Source organism: Rhinolophus ferrumequinum, chromosome 5, assembly GCF_004115265.2.
Source record: "Rhinolophus ferrumequinum isolate MPI-CBG mRhiFer1 chromosome 5, mRhiFer1_v1.p, whole genome shotgun sequence".
NCBI lineage: Eukaryota > Metazoa > Chordata > Mammalia > Chiroptera > Rhinolophidae > Rhinolophus > Rhinolophus ferrumequinum.
In genome coordinates, this window is record NC_046288.1 from 16,358,726 (window position 1) to 16,377,790 (window position 19,065).

Sequence of the window (19,065 nt, forward strand, 5' to 3'; positions counted from 1 at the left end):
AAGGCATGATGACTACTATAGTTTCGTACCCCAAAGTTCCCAGACTTTTCCTGAAAGCAGGTATTCAATAAGCAATTACCAAGCAACAGAACAAGAGTTTCACCAATTTTCTTTTCAACCTTTTGTTTGGCTTCTGTGCTAGCTCATGCCAATCAAATGTCAAGAAATGAAGAATAGTGTCTATAGAGTCTGTTTTCCATCTAGTGGTCTGTTTATTTATGCATCACTAATACCTTCACTTTAAGAGTTGTGAATGTATCAAGACAATGTTTGTTCAAGGTTAGTAAAGTATAGTGAAAAGGCAAGGGTTCTAGATAAGTAGCTTGAACACCTGTGTCTTAGACCCAGCTCTGCTTCTCACTGGATGTGTACCCCTACAATTACTTCACTTCTGGCCTCAGTTTCTTCATTTATGAAAGAAAGTGAAGAGTAGAATAAAAAGGAAGAAAGGAAGGAAGGAGGGAGGGAGGGAGGGAGGAAGAAGGAAGGGAAGAAGGGGGAGAGAGAGAGCGAGAGAGAGAAGTTGGACAAAATAAATGATTTTAAAATTCCCCTCCAGCAGTCTCTCCTGCTTCATTTCAAGGCTATGTTATTAGGTGAACAAACATTTGCAATTATTATGTCTTTGTTTTTTGTGGTGTTTTTTTTTTAATTTTTATTGGGGAATATTGGGGAACAGTGTGTTTTTCCAGGACCCATCAGCTCCAAGTCAAGTCGTTGTTTTCAATCTAATTGTGGAGGGAGCAGCTCACTGGCCCGTGTGGGAATAGAACCGGCTATCTTGGTGTTACCAAGTTTCCCCGAAAATAAGACCTAGCCAGACCATCAGCTCTAATGTGTCTTTTGAAGCAAAAATTAATATAAGACATGGTCTCATTTTACTATAATATAAGACCCAGTCTTACATAATATAAGACTGCTCCAAAAGACACATTAGAGCTGATGGTCTGGCTAGGTCTTATTTTCGGGGAAACATGGTATGAGCACTGTGCTCTAACCAACCGAGCCAACCGGCCACCCCTTATTATGTCTTCCTGATGAACTGAGTCCTTTGTCATTATAGAGTGACTTCTTTATCACTAGAAATATTCTTTGCTCTAAAATCAATTAATATAACTATTACCTCTTTCTTTTGATTAGTGTTAACATGGTATATATTTTTCCATCTTTTTAAATCTATTTGTGCTTCATATACAAAGTGCATTTTTTGTAGGCAGCATATAGTTGGGTCTTTCTTTTCTCTGCCTCTAGTTGGGGTATTTAAACCATTAACATTTAATGTGATTATTGATATGGTTGGATTTAAATCTATCATCTTATCTGTTGTTTTCTTTTTGCTCCTTTTTTTTACTTCTCTTGTATTGATTCCATTTTACCTTTTTAGCTGTCTTTGCTGTGTTATTGTAATTGCTGCATTTGAAATTATAATATACATCTTTAACATGTCATATGAGGTATAATCAAGCAGTACAGTGAATGTTTAAATAAAAAAGTTATTACAGTAAAAGACACATTGCCATTAATCCCCTTCAAAATACTCCCCCTCATTTTAAACACACTTATCCTGTTGTTCTTGCCATTTTATGAAGCAGTTCTGGAAGACCTCCTTTGTGAGTGTTTTTAGTTGTGCTGTCCTAGCTGCCTCAATGTCCTGAATCAATTCAAAATGTTACCTTTCATGGTCATTTTGACTTTGGGGAAGAGCCAGAAGTCGCATGCACGGTGCCAGATCCGGTGAATAAGGTAGCTGAGGATGCACCATAATGTTTTTATTTGACAGAAATTGCCGTATCAGAAGTGATCTGTGACACAGAGCCCTTCCATTATGGTAAAAAAATATATATATGGTGAATGCTGCTGCCAAGTGCCATCCAACAGAAAGGCAGGAATCTTCAATATGGGAAGTGGTGCGTCGAACCTTAGTTAACAGTATGTGACAAGTTTCAACTTGTTCGGTACAGTCAGTTGGTTGTGAGCCACAGTTGAGAGAAGGTGTGTTTTAAAGTGTGCTGTAAATCATCCTCCATCATGACAATGCTCCGTGTCACACATCACTTCAGGTATATGGTAATTTCTGTCATATAAAAACATTACAGTGGGCAGCTGGATGGCTCAGTTGGTTAGAGTGCAAGCTCTGAACAGGGTTGCTGGTTCGATTCCCACATGGGCCAGTGAACTGCGCCCTCCACAACCAGATTGAAGACAACAAGCTGCAGCGGAGCTTCCAGAGGGGTGACCAGATGGCTCAGTTGGTTAGAGCATGAGCTCTCAACAACAATGTTGCCGGTTCAATTCCCACATGGAATGGTGAGCTGCGTGCAACCCCTGCAACTAAAGATTGAAAATGGCGACAGGACCCTCCACAGCTAGATTGAAGGACAACTACTTGGAGCTGATGGGCCCTGGAGAAACACACTGTTCCCCAATATTCCCCAATAAAATTTGTTTAAAAAAAAAAACACAAAAAATATTACGGTGTGTCCTCACCCACCTCATTCACCACATCTGGCACCGTGCGACTTCTGGCTCTTCACCAAAGTCAAAATGATTCAGGACATTGAGGCAGCCATGACAGCACTACTAAAGACACTCACAAAAGACGACTTCTGGAACTATTCAAGAAAGTGGTAAGAATGATGGAATAAGTGTGTTCAAAGCAAGGGGGAGTATTTTGAGGTGGATTAATGGCAATGTATCTTTTACTGTAATAATTTTTTTAATTTAAGCATTCACTGTACTTTTTTTATCATACATTGTATTTCATGATCATGGAAACAAACAAAAAAGCAAACAAACAGCTGGAATAGCAATACTTATACCAGACTAGAATATACTAGAATAGTGGGTACTAGAATAGTCTGGGGGATCACTTCTTAAATTATATAAATGTCTAACCACTATTCTGTACATCTGAAATTAAAATAAAGTATTATTGAATGGCAACTGTATTTGAAAAATTAAACAAGGGGAGGAAGGTGAAGGGGAATAACAGTTTCAAATTTCCAGGTATAAAACAAATAAGTCATGGGGATGTAATGTACAGCATGGGGAATATAGTCAATAATATGGTGATAGCATGGTACAATATAAGACTGTTGCTGGACTTATCATGGTGATCACTACTTTAAGTATATAAATGTTGAGTTACTACAGTATACACCTGAAACTAATATAATATTGTATGTTAGCTATATTTTAATAAAAATCTTTTTTAAAAAGATACATATAATGGAAGCACATATCATGCTCATGGATAAGACGAATTATTAAAAGGTTAAAAATAATTGCAAAAACTGCAATTACTTTTGCACCAGTAACATCGTTAACCTAATAACATTGTTAAAATGTCCATACTACCCAAAGCAATTTATAGATTCAATGCAATCCCTATCAAAATACCAATGGCGTTTTTCACAGAATTAGAACAAATAATTTTAAAATTTATATGGAACCACAAAAGACCCCAAATAGCCACAGCAATCTTGAGAAAAAAGAACAAAATTGGATATATCATGCTATCTGATATCAAACTATATTACAAGGCTGTAGTAATCAAAACAGCATGATATTAGCATAAAAATAGACACATAGATCAATGGAACAGAATAGAGAACCTAGAAATAAACCCACACCTATATTTAATCTATGACAAAGGAGGCAAGAATATACAGTGGGTAAAGATAAAGTGTTCAGTACATGGTATTGGAAAAAATGGATAACATGCAAAAAAATGAAACTATGCCACCTTCTTACACCATATATAGGAATAAACTCAAAATGTATTAAAAACTTAATTGTAAGACCCAAAACCATAAAATTAGAAGAAAATATAGTCAGTAAACTCTCTGACATTGCTTTTATTAATATTTTTTTCTGCTCTATCCCCTCAGGAAAGGGAAGCAAAGGTAAAAAATAAATAAACAGATGAGTCTACATCAAACTAAAAAGTTTTTGCACAGCAAAGGAAACCACCAACAAAATGAAAAGACAGCCTACTAAATGGGAGAACACCAATGATACATCTGATAAGGGGTTAATATCCAAAATTTATAGGAAAAAAACTCATACAACTCAACACCAACAAAACAAACAATCCAATTTAAAAAATGAGCAGAAGACCTGAGTAGACATTTCTCCAAAGACATTCTCATAGCCAATAGACACATGAAAAGATGCTCAATGTCACTAATCATCAGAGAAATTAAAAAATTAAAATAAAAAAATTAAAATTTAAAAAATTTAAAATAAAAAATTAAAATTAAATTAAAACCACAATGACATGTCACCTCACACCTGTCAGAATGGCTCTCATCAACAAATGAACAATCAAGTGTTGGCGAGGATACGGAGAAAAGGGAACCCTCGTGCATTATTGGTGGGATTGCAAATTGGTGCAGCCACTATGGAAATGGTCTGGATATTCCTCAAAAAATTAAAATTAGAACTACCATACGACCCGGGATTTCTATTTCAGGGTATTCATCCAAAGAAATCCAAAACACAAATTCGAAAAGATATATGCACCCTTATGTTCTTTGCAGCACCATTTCCAATAACCAAGAGGTGGAAGCAATATAAGTGCCCATCAATAGACGATTAGATAAAGAAGATTGGTACATAGAGACAATGTACACATATACAGTGGAATATTACTCGACTATAAAAAAGAATGAAATCTTACCATTGGCCACAACATGGATGGACCTAAAGGATATTATGCTAAGTGAAATACATCAGATAGAGAAAGACAAACGCCATACAATTTCACTTATATGTGGAATCCAAAGAACAAAATAAATGAATAAAACAGAAACAGGCTCACAGATACAGAGAACAAGCTGATGTTTGCCAGATGGCAGGGGAGTTGGGAGGCTGATGAAATTATGATGATCACCAGGAGAACTGTAGTTTATGAAACTGCAGTTTTGTCTTTGGATGAAATGGCATTTGAGAAGACCTTAACACCCATCATACAGGAATATTTTGAGCACAAAGATACTAATGAAGTTGGGGAAATGCTAAGAGATTTAAACCTTGGTGACATGTGAAGTGGAGTCCCAGTGTTGGCAGTGTCCTTGGTGTTGGAGGGAAAGCCTTGTCATAGAGAAATGGCATCTAAACTTCTTTCTGACCTTTGTGGGGTAGTAATGAGCACAAAGGATGTAGAAAAATCATCATTTTTGATGATTTTTTAAATTGTTGAAAGATCTACCTGAATTAGCACCAGATACTCCTAGAGCACACGTTGGTGGGCCAGTGGTAGGCTAGAGCTGTTGGAGATGGAATTTTATGTAATACCTACCTATATTGATAGCTACAAAGAAACTGTAGATCGTGTACAGGCTAGAGCTGCTCTGAAAAGGCTAGAGCTGCTCTGACTAGACTACCGTGTTCCTGAGTATGTCTAAAGGTGGAAAGAGCAAAGACAACGTGTGGGGCTCTGGAGGTGGGCAGCTGTCTGTTAATCACCTTGTTAAAGAGATTGACATGCTGCTGAAAGAGTATTTACTCTCTGGAGACATATCTGAAGCAGAACATTGCCTTAAGAAACTGTAAGTACCTCGTTTTCACCATGAGCTAGTATGTGAAGCCATTGTAATGGTTTTGGAGTCAACTAGAGAACGTACATTTAAGATGATTTTGGATTTATTAAAATCCCGTTGAAATCTTCTAAATCTTCTACCAAGACTCTAGACCAAATGAAAAAAGGTTATGAGAGAATTTATAGTGAAATTCTGGACATTAATCTGGATGTCCCACATTCATACTCTGTGCTTGAGTGTTTTGTAAAAAAAAAATGTTTTCAGGCTGGAATAATTTCCACACAGCTCAGAGATCTTTGTCCTTCAAGGAGCAGAAAACGTTTTGTAAGTGAAGAAGACGGAGGTCATCTTAAACCAGAGAGCTACTGAATATAAGAACTCTAGCACTCTTAGATGTTATAAAAAATATATAGCTGAATTGTAAGTGTTGTTAGTACAGGTTTTTATTTTTTGTTTTGTTTTTAAAGCACTTGTTTTGGGCATAAGGCAGTTCTGAAATTTCATAGACGTATATTTAAGGGGAATTTTTAAAGGAAGTGTTTTCTTTTTCTTCCCTCTTTTTTGAGTGCCATCTTTATGACCTAATGATTCCAAGTTTTGCATTGATGTCTGACTGCCACTCTTTTCTTTTAAGGACAGTATTTTTGTAATAAAATCACTGGTTAATACAAAACTTTATTTAGGAGGTAAAGTTTAGCTGCTAAAACCCCATGTTGGCTGCCGTTGTTGAAATACTGTGGTTTTGGGGGTAAAAAAAAAAGTTATTTCTTTGTCTTACAGAATTATTTCGTTGTCTTAAGAAAACGAGTCAGTCATGAGACTTATTCATCTTTTTAGGGGGCATATTGATTGGTCTTAGAGACTACACAGTTAAGTAAATGGTGGCTGCAACATCTATTTTTCTACAAAACTGGAAAAATGAGCCTGGTTCTAGAAGACTGTATGACAAAATAAAACACGTGAAGGAGTGTTGATTCTTTATCAAGAGTATGTTCATTTTAGTTTTTTAAAAAAACTTATTTCATCCAATAAATTTTAAATTATAATGGAGCATATTTGAACCTAGTGAATTTAAACTTTGCTCCTTACAAACTTTTAAATAAAAAATATGATAGTAAATAATTTCTTTTAATATTATACTTTAGATATATATGCACACTTCTGTGTTTTTTTTATTTTTATCTATAGCTTAATGAAATTTCTGAAAATACATACTACCTTTCATCACTCTCAAGTTCTATTACCAAATAATGTTTGTGTTATAAAAACATTAATCTTCAAAGATTCAAATTTTTACATTTATTGAGTGTCTGAGAAAATAGTATCTACCAATAAAGAACAGTTATCTAAAAATGATCACATTTCCAACCTCTTTTGCAGATCCTTAATTTTTCAGCAAGGCCTTAAGGTCTATGCTAATTTAAACTGTCTGATATTGATTGCAACAAACCAACCAAGAATTATGTTCAGAATTTACAAAGGTATTCTTAGGAATGTACCTATTACAGGTTTAAGTACCGTCCTTTAGAATTAAAATCACAAATTGTTCATATTTACCTCACAGGCTCTTTCAAGTCCATATTAGTCTCCATTTTTAGGGTTTTAATTGTGTTTGATACCTGGATAATAAAGGTACCCAGTAATTCATTAAGTCCTTAAAATCAGCATAATTAAAAGCTCAGGTGAGGGTTTCCGAAAAATGAAATTTATGTTAAGAAATACAGTTTACTCATTACTGGTAGGATCAGTTGATCAGGCGAGATAGCCTTAAATGGGACATGACACACAAAATGCATTAAAAAAAGAAAGTTTTACAATTAGGTAACGTAAAAGCCAAGCATGAACACTTAAAGCAAGATTAGAATGTATCTTCAAATTCAGATTTTAATAAACATATAAAGATTCTCTGCATATTTTTAAAAAAAGATAAAAATCGATTAAACTCAACACATTGTTTTTAAAAGCAGAAAAGTATATGGGGCACCCCATCCAGGACCCCCTTCTGCTCAGGAGCTCTGACACTTTGCTTTTAAAAAACTATCCTCTTTTGCAAAAAAATAAAAAAATAAAAGCAGAAAAGTATATATTACTTGAAGATCTCTCTCTCAAAATGGTTTGTAAGTGTCTTTCACCTGATGATTGGATAAAGAAGCAAGACAAACAAGCAAACTCATAGATACAGACAACAGAATGATGGTTACCAGAGGGGAAGGGCTTGGGAGGAGGACGAAGGGGGTCCAATATATGATAATGGGAGGAGACTGGACTTCGGGTGGTGAGCACACAATAGAGTATACAGATGTCATCTATAAAGTTGTACACCTGACATTTGTATGATGTTATTAACCAGTGTTACCCCAATAAATTTAATAAATAAAAAAATTAAATGGTTAAAAAGGGAAGGGCAATTTGTGAAGCTTTGGCTCATAGAGATCAGTTATAGGTATCTGGAAAAGTCATTACATGGAACATAATTCCCTGATCCTACCAGTTAAATAACAACAATAGTTGTGTGCCCAATGAGCCCTGAACATCTGGATAAAGGTTGCTGGGGGCATCAAGGTGCAGATGCTGACAGTTGGGAGTCCCCTGGAGTACACTGAATCAGCAAGTTCCCAGGGATGTGTGTTGGGCAAGGCCAGCTCTGCTTTAGGTCTTCCTCAAACAGTTTATCTCACTTTGTAATTATAGGTTTGTCAGTATGATTATTTGATTCACAGCTGAATTCCCCCACTAGACTGTAAGTACCAAGAACGAAAGGACCTGGTCTTTTTGTGCTCACCAGAATTTAACAGGGTGACTGGTGTACAGTAGGAAATTAATAACTACTTCTGAAATGAATGAGTGAATGAAGACAGCAGACTTGTAGTTAATATTTCTTTTAACTAACCTGCCCTGTGTTACAACTAGCTATCAGCTGGACTTGTAAGCGCCAAGACGGCAGAAACCTGGCTTGTTCTTGTCACTGTTTGAACAACACCTAGAGCCGTGTCTGGTACATAGTATGCATCCAATAAATATTTGCTAAACTAATAAATGAGGATGGCCAGCTCCAACAGGCTGTCAACTTCATGTGGGTAATCCCTCCAGTGACAAGCACAGAGCCCTGTACATAGTAGAGGCTCAGTAAATAGGAGAGAAGGAACAAATGAATGACTGAGGAATTCCTGAATCTTGTGCGACACTTTCTTCCTAAACTGAGTAAAGATGGCAAACGTTCTGAGGAGAAGCACCTTGGACGTTCTGAGGCTGAAGTGGGAAGCACTGTTGAAAGATGGTTCTGGTGGCTGTGTGGACGGAGTTGTGTGGACGGGCCCAGTTGATGAGGGACTAGCCTGTGAGCAGAGGAGGGGACCCCTGAGAGGCGCCATCTACTGTGGTCCCTTCCTCTCGGCAGCCCCTAGAGCTGAACTCATTCTGACTTTGCCGGGAAAGTGCCACCCAGTAACTCCCACTTCCGCTCCAGTGAGAGTCCATGGTCAGGGTTTCCTGTTGCGTAGCCAGGCTGGCTGAGCCCTTGGCCAAAAGGCTCCCTGGGGAGGACCTTCTGGAGTCTGGCAGGCAGTGGGGTTCACCTTCCCTTAGGCTGTGAGAGGAAATGGTCCAGAAGAATGAACATCATCATGGGGGCGGGGGGAGAGGGAAAGGGAGACTGAGAGTTCAACACCCCAGGATTATTTTTAGAGCTCTTGTTCTGAAAGTGGAAGTTTCATTAAAGCACCAACGAAATTTAAAGGAAAAAAAAATAAAACCAATAAAATAAATCAGAGAATCCAGGGTAAACTTTCTGCTAATACGCTTATACTTTCAGGGTGTAGTTCACTCTGAAACCAGGCCTTGTCTGAGGGAATCACAGAGTTGTGTTGTTCGTGTGCTCTGTGATTTGTTTTGGACTCTGTGCTGCCTGCCACTATGTCTCAAATCTCATTAGAGCAAATGCTGCTGGGACAAAAATTTCTCTATAATCAGAGCTACAGACGAAAAGTTACAACTAAATTCCAATATGGTGAAAGCATTATTTACCTAAAGTTTATAGTACTGGATTTGAACTGATCCAAGCTGTTAAGTTCAGAGCTCCAACAAGAAGGGAAAGCAGCCCCCCGTTATGCTCCACCCCCATCTGGAGTCCTGTGGGAGAGCCCTGGCAGCCTAAGGAAAACTCCAATCTCATTCAGGCTGATCAGCGTTGATTATTAAGCCATCCAAAGAGGGCAGTAGCTCCTATTCCATCAGGTCATTGAAAAGAAAAGAAAATGTTGTAGCTTCTTGTCACCCAAACTATGGATGTTGAACCAGCAGCATCAGTACCACCTGAGAACTTTTAGAAATAAAACAGTCTTTGTGACCTTGGATTAGGCAATGATTTCTTAGGTAGAACACCGAAAGCACAAGCTACAAAAGAAAGATTAGGTAAAGAGGCCATCATCAAGTTTGTGCTTCAAAGGACACTATCAAGAAAGTGGAAAGAACTATGTGTGGTGCCAGATGGGTACTAGATTTATCAGGGTGATCACCTCGTAAGTTGTTAAATGTCTAATCGCTATGTTGTACATCTGAAACTAATATAATATTGTATGTCAACTGTAATTGAAAAATAAATTTTAGGGCCGGCCAAATGGCTCAGGTATTTGGAGCACTGTGCTCCTAACGCTGAGGTCACCGGTTCGATTCCCACATGGGCCAGTGAGCTGCACCCTCTATAGCTAAGATTGTGAACAACGGCTCTCCCTGGAGCTGGGCTGCTGTGAGCAGCTGGAGGTTTGCAAGAGCTGCCGCTGTGAACGGCCGACCGATGTCCAGTGACTGACTGCTTGAACTGGAGTGGGGGGGGGGGGGGGGAAGAAAGGGGGGAAAATAAATAAACAAACAAACAAGTAAATAAATAAAAATAATAAAAAGTATTTAAAAAAAAAGAAATTTTAAAAAGAGAAAGTGAAAACAGTCTCCAAAATGAGAGAAAATATTTGCAAATCATATATTTCTCTGATAAGGATCCAGGATCCAGAATATATAAAGAACCCTTACAACCCAACAATAAAAAGACAACTCATTTTTAGATGTGCAAAGCATTTAAATAGACATTTCCCTGAAGAAGATATACAAATGGCCAACAAGCACATGAAATGATGCTCAAAGTCATTAGGAAAATGCAAATCAAAACCACAATGAAATATCATTTCATACCCACTATCATGGTTATAATAAAAAATCAGACAATAACAAGTTGATAAGGCTGTGGAGAAATTGGAACTTTCATACACTGCTGGTGGGGATGTAAAATGGCGCAGCCGATTCATTGGGTGTTCCTCGAAAAGACAAACATAGTTACCATATGACCCAGCAATTCCATTCCTAGGTATGTATCTACCAGAATTGAAAACATATGTCCACACAAAAACTTGTACACGAATAGTCATAGCAGTATTATTCATAATAGCCAAAAAGTGGAAGCAACCCATTTGTTTATCAATTGATGCATGGATAAATAAAATGTAATATATCTATATGTTGGGATCAGCTATTAAAAGCAGTAAATACTGACACATGCCACTATATGCATGAACCTTGAAAACGTTATGCTTAGTAGAAGGAGCCTGACACAAGGGACAGCATATTGGACTATTCAATCTATGTAAAATGTCTAGAATAGGCGAATCCATAGAGACAGAAAGCAGTTTAGAGTTTGTCAGACTCTTGAGGGAGGGGAATCAGGGATTGCCTGCCAATGGGTACAAGGTATCTTCATTACAAGAGTGATCAAGATGGTCTGCAATTTGATGGTGGTGATGGTTGCACACTTTGTGAATATACTAAAAACCACTGAATTGTACACTTTTTAAGATGGTAAATTTTATGGTAGATGAATTATGTTACAAAAGATAAATAAAAAGCAAAATAAACTCAGGTCCCAACCCAAACTCACTATATCAACATCCGCGTTTTAAACAAGATCCTCAAATACTATGAATGCATATTGACAACTGAGAAGCACTAATCTAGCACATTGGTCCTTATACTTTGACTGCAATTTGGAATCACTTGGGGAGCTTTCAAAGCCGCTCCCTGATTTGGTTAGTTGTCCTTCTGTGTCTTGTCTGCCCCACTCACCTATAAGCCCCTGGGATGTCTGCGATGGACCGCACACCCTTTGATGATTAGCTCTCCTTACAAGGTACCTCTTGGTTCCCAAACACACATGTTGCTTGATGCAAGAGCAGGGACTCTAGGCCAGATTGCCTCATTTAAATTGCTGTCGTGCCACTACCTGGTGAGACCTTGGACAAATGACTTAACCTTTCATACCTCAGTTTTCTCATTTGTAAAATGGGGATAATAATTATATGTACTTTATAGGGTCACTAAAAGGAATAAATTACTTAATATACATAATACCTAATCTACAGTAACACATGATATACAGTAAGCATTATATACATTAGATATTATTATATAGGCAAATTTTGTTTTATAACATTTATTATATAGTATGTTATACATTGAATAATATACAATAGTAGTATATATCTTACATAACATATACTATTATTATATATACTAATATGCTAATAGTATACTACATATTATACTAATATATTTATAGATATATATTAATATAATAAACATATTATATTATATATATAATACACACACATATATATAATACTATGGAACCCTGACCATGTGCCAGGCACTGAGTTGGTGTTTTACATAATTTTACGTAATTATTCCAATGATTCTAAGAGATAGGAACTCATTCAGCAAATATTTATTAAGCACCTGCTAACTATGTACCTTACTCAGAGGTGAAATTGAAGTCCAGGTGTCTTAGTCAGTTCAGGCTGCTATAACAGAATACCACATACTGGACGGCTTGTAAATAACAGAAATTTATTTCTCATAGTTCTGGAGGCCAGGAATTCCAAGATCGAGGCACAGGCAGCTCTGGTGTCTAGTGAGGGCCCGCTTACTGCTGCATAGACACAGATGGCTGTCTTCTTGCTGTGTCCTCACGGTGGAAGGGACGGAGCTCTCTGAGGCCTCTAGTAGAAGGGCACCAATTCCATTCATGGAAGCGCTACCCTCATGACCTAACACACTTCCAAAGTCCCCACCTCCTGAGATCATTACACTGGGGATTTGGTTTCAACATATGAATTTTGAGGGGACCCAAACATTCAGTCAATAGCACCAGGGAAGTTAAGGGACCTGCCCATAGTCACAGAGCTAAGCCCAGCCCGACTCCAGAATCTGACCTCTTGCCCATCACCTCTGTGGCCTCCCTTCAGAAGGATACAAACTGGTGGGAGAAATGCAAAAGCAAATGGCCAAAGGGGTGCAGGCGTATGTGGGAAGGAGGTCTGGGGATGCCCAGCAAGGGCATTTGGGGTGGCCCTTGGGACCAAGGCATCTGGTCACCTAAGAGGTGGATGTGTGCAGCACTAGCAGAGGTGGTACACTGGGGCCCGGGGTCTGCTGTGGCTGTGCTCGCAAGCTTTCCAGGCCCTTAACCCTTCCGGAAAGACAAAGATGAGCCTAAAGTCTTCTCTATTAGCCCGGGCAGATGGCCATGCTCTGGAAGTCCCCGCCTCATGAACAGACAGCAGCTCCCCTGGTCAGTGCTGGCCTCAGCTGATAGGCCCAACAAAGCTTAGAACGCTTCTTCTCTCATCTGCTTTTTCTTGAGGACTGTATACTTTTTTTCTTGAGGACTGTATACTTTTTAAAGCTGCTAAATGTAGAAGAAAAGAAATATAAACAGAACTCAAAATGACTGTAAATGAGTTGCTCAAACTCATGGCCCCCACAAAGCCCCCACCCTTAACTCCAAATCGCCTCAGACTGTCAGAAATCCGCTATGCCCACTTCCACAAGCCTGAAAAACAAAGCCCCTCATAGGCTCTAACTCTTGCCATTATTCAAATATCGACGGTGTTTAAATAAGCACTGTTATTGTATATTCGGATTTCAAAGTGGGCTTCTCCCTATCCAGATGTTATTGCTCATACGACTGTCTTCGCCAGAGAAACACTGCGAGTACCCAGCCTCTGAGGCACTTTTCTGGAACTCACAACCCTGCTGCTCTCTTTCCAAAAAAAAAAAAAGACTGTGTTTGATGTGAAACACTAGTTCATTTCAGAATTGTGGTTTTTCTCCTTGCTAAACCTTCTCCTCACTTACCCAACCCACTCAGGAATCTTTCTCCTAATGGAATTGCTGGATTGCTGGAACTATTTCCCCTCCATTAAGTGCTAACCTGCTTTGATGAGTAGAGAAGAAAGAGATACCCAAGTAAATGTACTCAGAAAGAATAAAAGATGGTGAAGACATCCGTGTGTGTGCGCGCGCGCGCGCGTGTGTGTGTGTGTGGTTTGGGGGATGGTACGCAGAGAGGATATAGGGAGATTAGAATCGTTTGTGTTTTTTTTTACAAAGAAAAAATATGATTTTAATTATTAAAAAATTTCACATTTGTCAAAAAAAATTGACACCTATTCATGATTAAAAAAAAATCTCAGCAAATAGTCATAGAAGGGAACCCTCTCAATCTGGTTACAAACATTAAGAAAACCCTAATAGTAAACATCATTCTTACCGATGACCTAATAATTGTATTTCCTCTTAGATTGGGTATAATTTAAGGAATCTCACTTCTTCCATATTCGTTTAACATGGTAATAAACATTCTAGTTTTTTCTGCTCATTTATTTTTCTTAATAATATGTTATAATTTTCAGACTTGAATGTATTTTTAAAAATCATACATAAGTATTTAATATTTTTGATGCTATTAATAGAATTTTTAAAATATCATTTTCTAGTTGTTTGCTATTAGTATACAGAATGCAACTGATTTTTGTGTTTTAACCATATGCTTTGCAATCCAAATAAATTTAGTTATTATTATAGCTATTTTACTGATTCTTCAGAATTTTATGTAAAGTTATATATATATGCATATATTTGTATAAAAACATGCACATAAACTATGCAAATAAAGGGTTTTCTTTTTCCTTCCTGAGCATTATCCCTTTTATATATTTTACTTGTCTTATAGAATCGTATTTTGACAGTGTTTTCACAAAGCAAGGAATCACCAGTCCAGCTTCTTAATTAAATCGTAGTCACATTGGGTTTCAATTTCATCTTGACTTTAAGAGTTTAGGATGGGCACCAGGATTGGAAGTCACTGTGACATGGGTCTATGTATGTATTTTTAAAGTTCGTTATGATTAGATCAACTTTGGTTCTTCATAAAAATAAAATTTTTTCAAGGAAACATTCATCAATGCACCACCTTAAGGTAGCGACCCTTTTGATGTCCTGTGTCTTATTCACACTGTTAAACATATTACCAGATCCTTTATCTGGTCTGATTTCAGAACATAGTCAAGCCTGGGTAGCCTTAGGGTGGGAGGGTGGGGGAGTAGTTCTGGTGGAAAACTCGTGGAGTCAAAATACCTGGGCTCACAGCCTGGTGCCATCACCCACCAGCCTTTATCACTGGGACGAGTCATGGAACTGCTGTGAATATAGGCTTTCTCTTCTCTACAGGGAGCATAACACACCTAATTTCCAGGGAAGATTAGTGGTAATATGCAAAAAGTATAGTTCTTTTATAATATATCTTTTTCCCTAGATAGTGTTTGAGTTATATAGAAAATTGGCTTTCCTTTCTTGTCTCACCTAGCCATATTGTTAAATGTACATGCACAGCTGTTTCCATCAATGTTTGTTCTTTTGAGCAGCATTTTTGCATCGCAGATCAAACAGCTAAAATAAATCTTTCTAAAAGTAATAGAAAGCACGTCCATGGCTCTGACAGGGGAGCAGCTGCCTATAAGAAAAATGGTGACGATGACGGTGACAATGACATTTCTTATGCACTGAGCTAAGCACTTGTTATGTCTCATAGCAGAATTTCTCACCCTCAGCACTCCTGACATTTGGGGCCAGACCCTTATGCGTTCAGGGGCTGTCCTGTGCATTGCAGGATGTTTAGCAGCACCCCTGGCCGCTCCCCACTAGATGCCAGTTGTGACCTCTCCACCCCGTCCCACCTCACTTGTGTTGTGATCGCCAAAATGTCTCCAAACATTGCCAAATATCTGCTGGGGGGCAAATCATCCCCCCATTGAGAACCACTGTGTTAGAGCATTAAATATTCACAACAAACTGGTGAGGTTTGAATGACTGTTATTCCCATTTTACAGATCAGGAGGTTGAGGGCCCGAGCCATTGTGTTTTCATGGAGATGGGAACCAGACCCACCTGTAACCACTCTGCCTACAAAGCCAGAAAAGATTTGCTTGGACCATCTCCTGTTTCATTGGCAGCGCACTAAGGAGCAGAGGCAGGGGCAAGGGGCAGGGAGAGCAAGACAGATGATTTCGGGAAAGGGGGCAATTGCTTCCCAGGTCACTGCCTTCCCATGGCCCACCATGGAAGCAGACTCTTCCTACTCAGCATGGGACAGCCAGTGAGCTAAGAAGAGACCCAGGTGGAGTGATGCCCTGAGAGCTATGGAAAAAGAAGTGCTTCAAGGAGAAAGGTATCAACTATGTCAACGGTGCTCATTACCTGGCTTAGGGAGGTGTAGCTCAGAGAACTGCCCAGTGAGGAGACCCTGGATGGCCCTAAAAAGAGTTAGTCAAGAGTTTCAAACCATTTGTATTTTTATATTATGAAAGCCATGCATATGCCATTATTGTTTAGATGAAAACTTGTGTGTGAGGGCCATGTTTACCACCATGAAAAGCATTTCTAATTCAATGTATGGCATCAAATAGAGCAGCACATGAGGATGAATGTTCTGCAAAGAGGATCGTGGGTTCCGGGCCCTCCTCCTTTGGGACAAGTTTGAGAACCTTGGAACAGTGACTTAGAAGGAAAGACAGTTGCCTGAGGAAAGAGGCTCAGGTGAGTTTGTCTCTGCTTCCCACACACAACAAAGAGCACAGCCACCATCATCAAATCTCCAGAATCAGAAATCAGAATGTGAAGACCTCACATAAACCAGTGTCTGAAGGAGAGCCGCCAGTCAAGAGGATTCAAAATCAAGAATGCCCTAGAAAAGTCCAAATGTGAGACAGCTAAGTCCCACTTGCCATAAATGAAAGGGAGGAACCATTAACTCAAGGCACTTCTAAAATGCAATGGTAAAATGCTCGTTTTTATCTTATTAAATTGTGAGGCATCTTCCTTTCCAATTTCACGATTAACCTTGGAATTGCAGCAGCGTTATGAGCTTTGTGCTACAAAATGTCCCTTGTAATAAATGATGGCATGAAATGAGTTCAGGATAGAAAGTCACAAGCAACACCACTGACGTGGGGCCCACTGCGGACTGCTGCCTAGAACTCAGAGTTCTCCATAGTAACATCGTTACCATTACAATTAGTACCTTCATGGGGTCCTCGATGACTTTCTGAGAGTAGTATTTAACTGTCTTTGGGGGTTTTTGTTTTTGTTTTGCTCCAAAATTGACTCTGAAAATTCCTGTTCCTGCTAAAAATTGAAAAGTAACAGTCTTTCTGGGGAAAGAAAGGCAACATTCAGAATGAATTTTTCTCTGTTGCTATCACTTCACCAACTCTGCTTCTAGTTGGAGTAGCCTGAGGTAGAGCCTGTTCCCCGGAATTTCCTGTCCACTCTCCAACATTCTCTCCAACATTACCCCATTTCCACCAAAGAACAACACTAGTCTTCCCTCCCTGTTTTGTTTCCAACATTTTCGGAGCGGAGCATAGTTTATGAGGTGCTTTGGCAAGCAGGGTTTCCCACAAGTCAGGAGACCTAGGCAACTTCCTTTGACTGAGGCTGCCAGCATACTCAAAATGAAGGGGAAAAAGACCTAAAGAAAGATATAAAAATTACAGAACAGTTAAAACATTTATACTGAGCAATTTATTACTTTTAACATACACAAATGCAAGGCAATGCAGTTGTATCTCATTGATATTAAGTGCACGTGTGTGTGTGTGTGTGTGTGTATAATCTTTAAAAATCTAAATTTGAGATAATTTGTGAATGTGGGGCCAAAGGGATTCCTTGGCTTGTCACCTGACCCCATCCTACTACCTGCCAAGCCCAGCACAGGTCTGTAGAATGGTTGCTCTTCACAACAACTCTGTATGCAGAGGAAGAAAATGTATGAGTATTTTCCCACTTGATGAAGGACACTTAAGCCTGCAAGGTTGTGTGAATTTCCTAAGATTGAAAAGCTGAGCGGCTGTCTTTCAAATTCACAGTTCTTTCCACTATGGGGCCTTACATCCTCTTCCAAAACACTTTCCGCAAACAATGAGAATTAACTCTGGTTCTCAGCTTTAGAAAGATTCAAGTCACACCTAGTAGTAGCCTGTAATTAAAGAATAAACGTGTGCTAAACTGCACGGTACTGAAGGAAATTCATATGGGGGTAGAGGAGGTAAACAGACTTAGTCTCATCCCCAGGACTCTAGGTCCCCCAAGCCTAGCAACCTTTTCCATTCTGTACTTCATAACCTCTAAACTGTTGGGGGTGGCGTCTCCCAGGTCCTCTGAGCTCAGTGAGAATTCATTCACCCGGCCAGCTTTTATAGTACTGACCACGTGCTGGGCTCTGGGCGGCAGGCTGCGGACTAACGCCGCTCTGGAACTCTCCCTGACCTTCAGGCCCTGGAGAAAGAGACGGCAGGTCCCAGCAGGATGCACTGGGCCACCAGGCAGTAATTTAAAATTAAAACCAACAATGGAATTAAGCTAAACATCCAAAAGTAAGGAACTGTTTGAATGTTTTTTAAAAAATCATCCATAAAATGAAATTCTGTGCAAACATTTATAGAATTATAAGTGTCTGAGTATTGAAACTGTGCATGGTTTTAATGGATTTCTCATTTGAGCTCATCTGTGCTTTTTAATTTTAATAAATAATGTGTTTTACTTGTAAAAAGTGAAAACCGGTAAAAGTCATGTTGGTTATATCTACAAAGAATTTCACAAATCATGGAGGAATGCTTATTATGATGTCCAGCAAAAAGAGTCAGTAAAGAAATTGTTAAAAAGTATTCTCTCTACTTCATATTTTAAAAAACAATAATAATAAAGGGGAAAAAAACATGAAGGAAGAGAAAGTAATTCACCGAAATGCAACAGGTGTTGTCTTTGGGAAGTGGATTTTTATCCCTATTTTCCCTGCATTATTTCAAGTTTTCTACAATAAGAACAAATAGCTTACATGGTATTGGAAATTAAACAATAAGTGATTAAGCAGAAACAACCTGAACTAGAGAAGTGAGAAAAAGGTTAGGATGGATGTTTATTTATGTTTCCAGGAAGTGTATTGGGCCACCCAAGGGTGGGAGGGTATATGGTGGCCTCTGACTCCCACAAAAGTGGATTTTTCCACCCAAAAGAGATCTAAATGCCCTCTCCATTACCAGAGCATACTAAAAATGCTTTTTAAAAATAATCGTGGCAGAGGTGAGTGACCTAAGAATGCAAAGATACAGAATGAGTCAGCAGGGCAGAGAGAGACAGCTGT

The 19,065-nt window shown here is 38.7% G+C and overlaps 1 pseudogene; it reads left to right on the forward strand.

Annotated features, from left to right (window-relative positions):
* Positions 1 to 4,882: 4,882 nt before the first annotated feature.
* LOC117022611 (programmed cell death protein 4-like) lies at positions 4,883 to 5,912 on the forward strand (annotated as a pseudogene).
* The last annotated feature ends 13,153 nt before the right edge of the window (positions 5,913 to 19,065 follow it).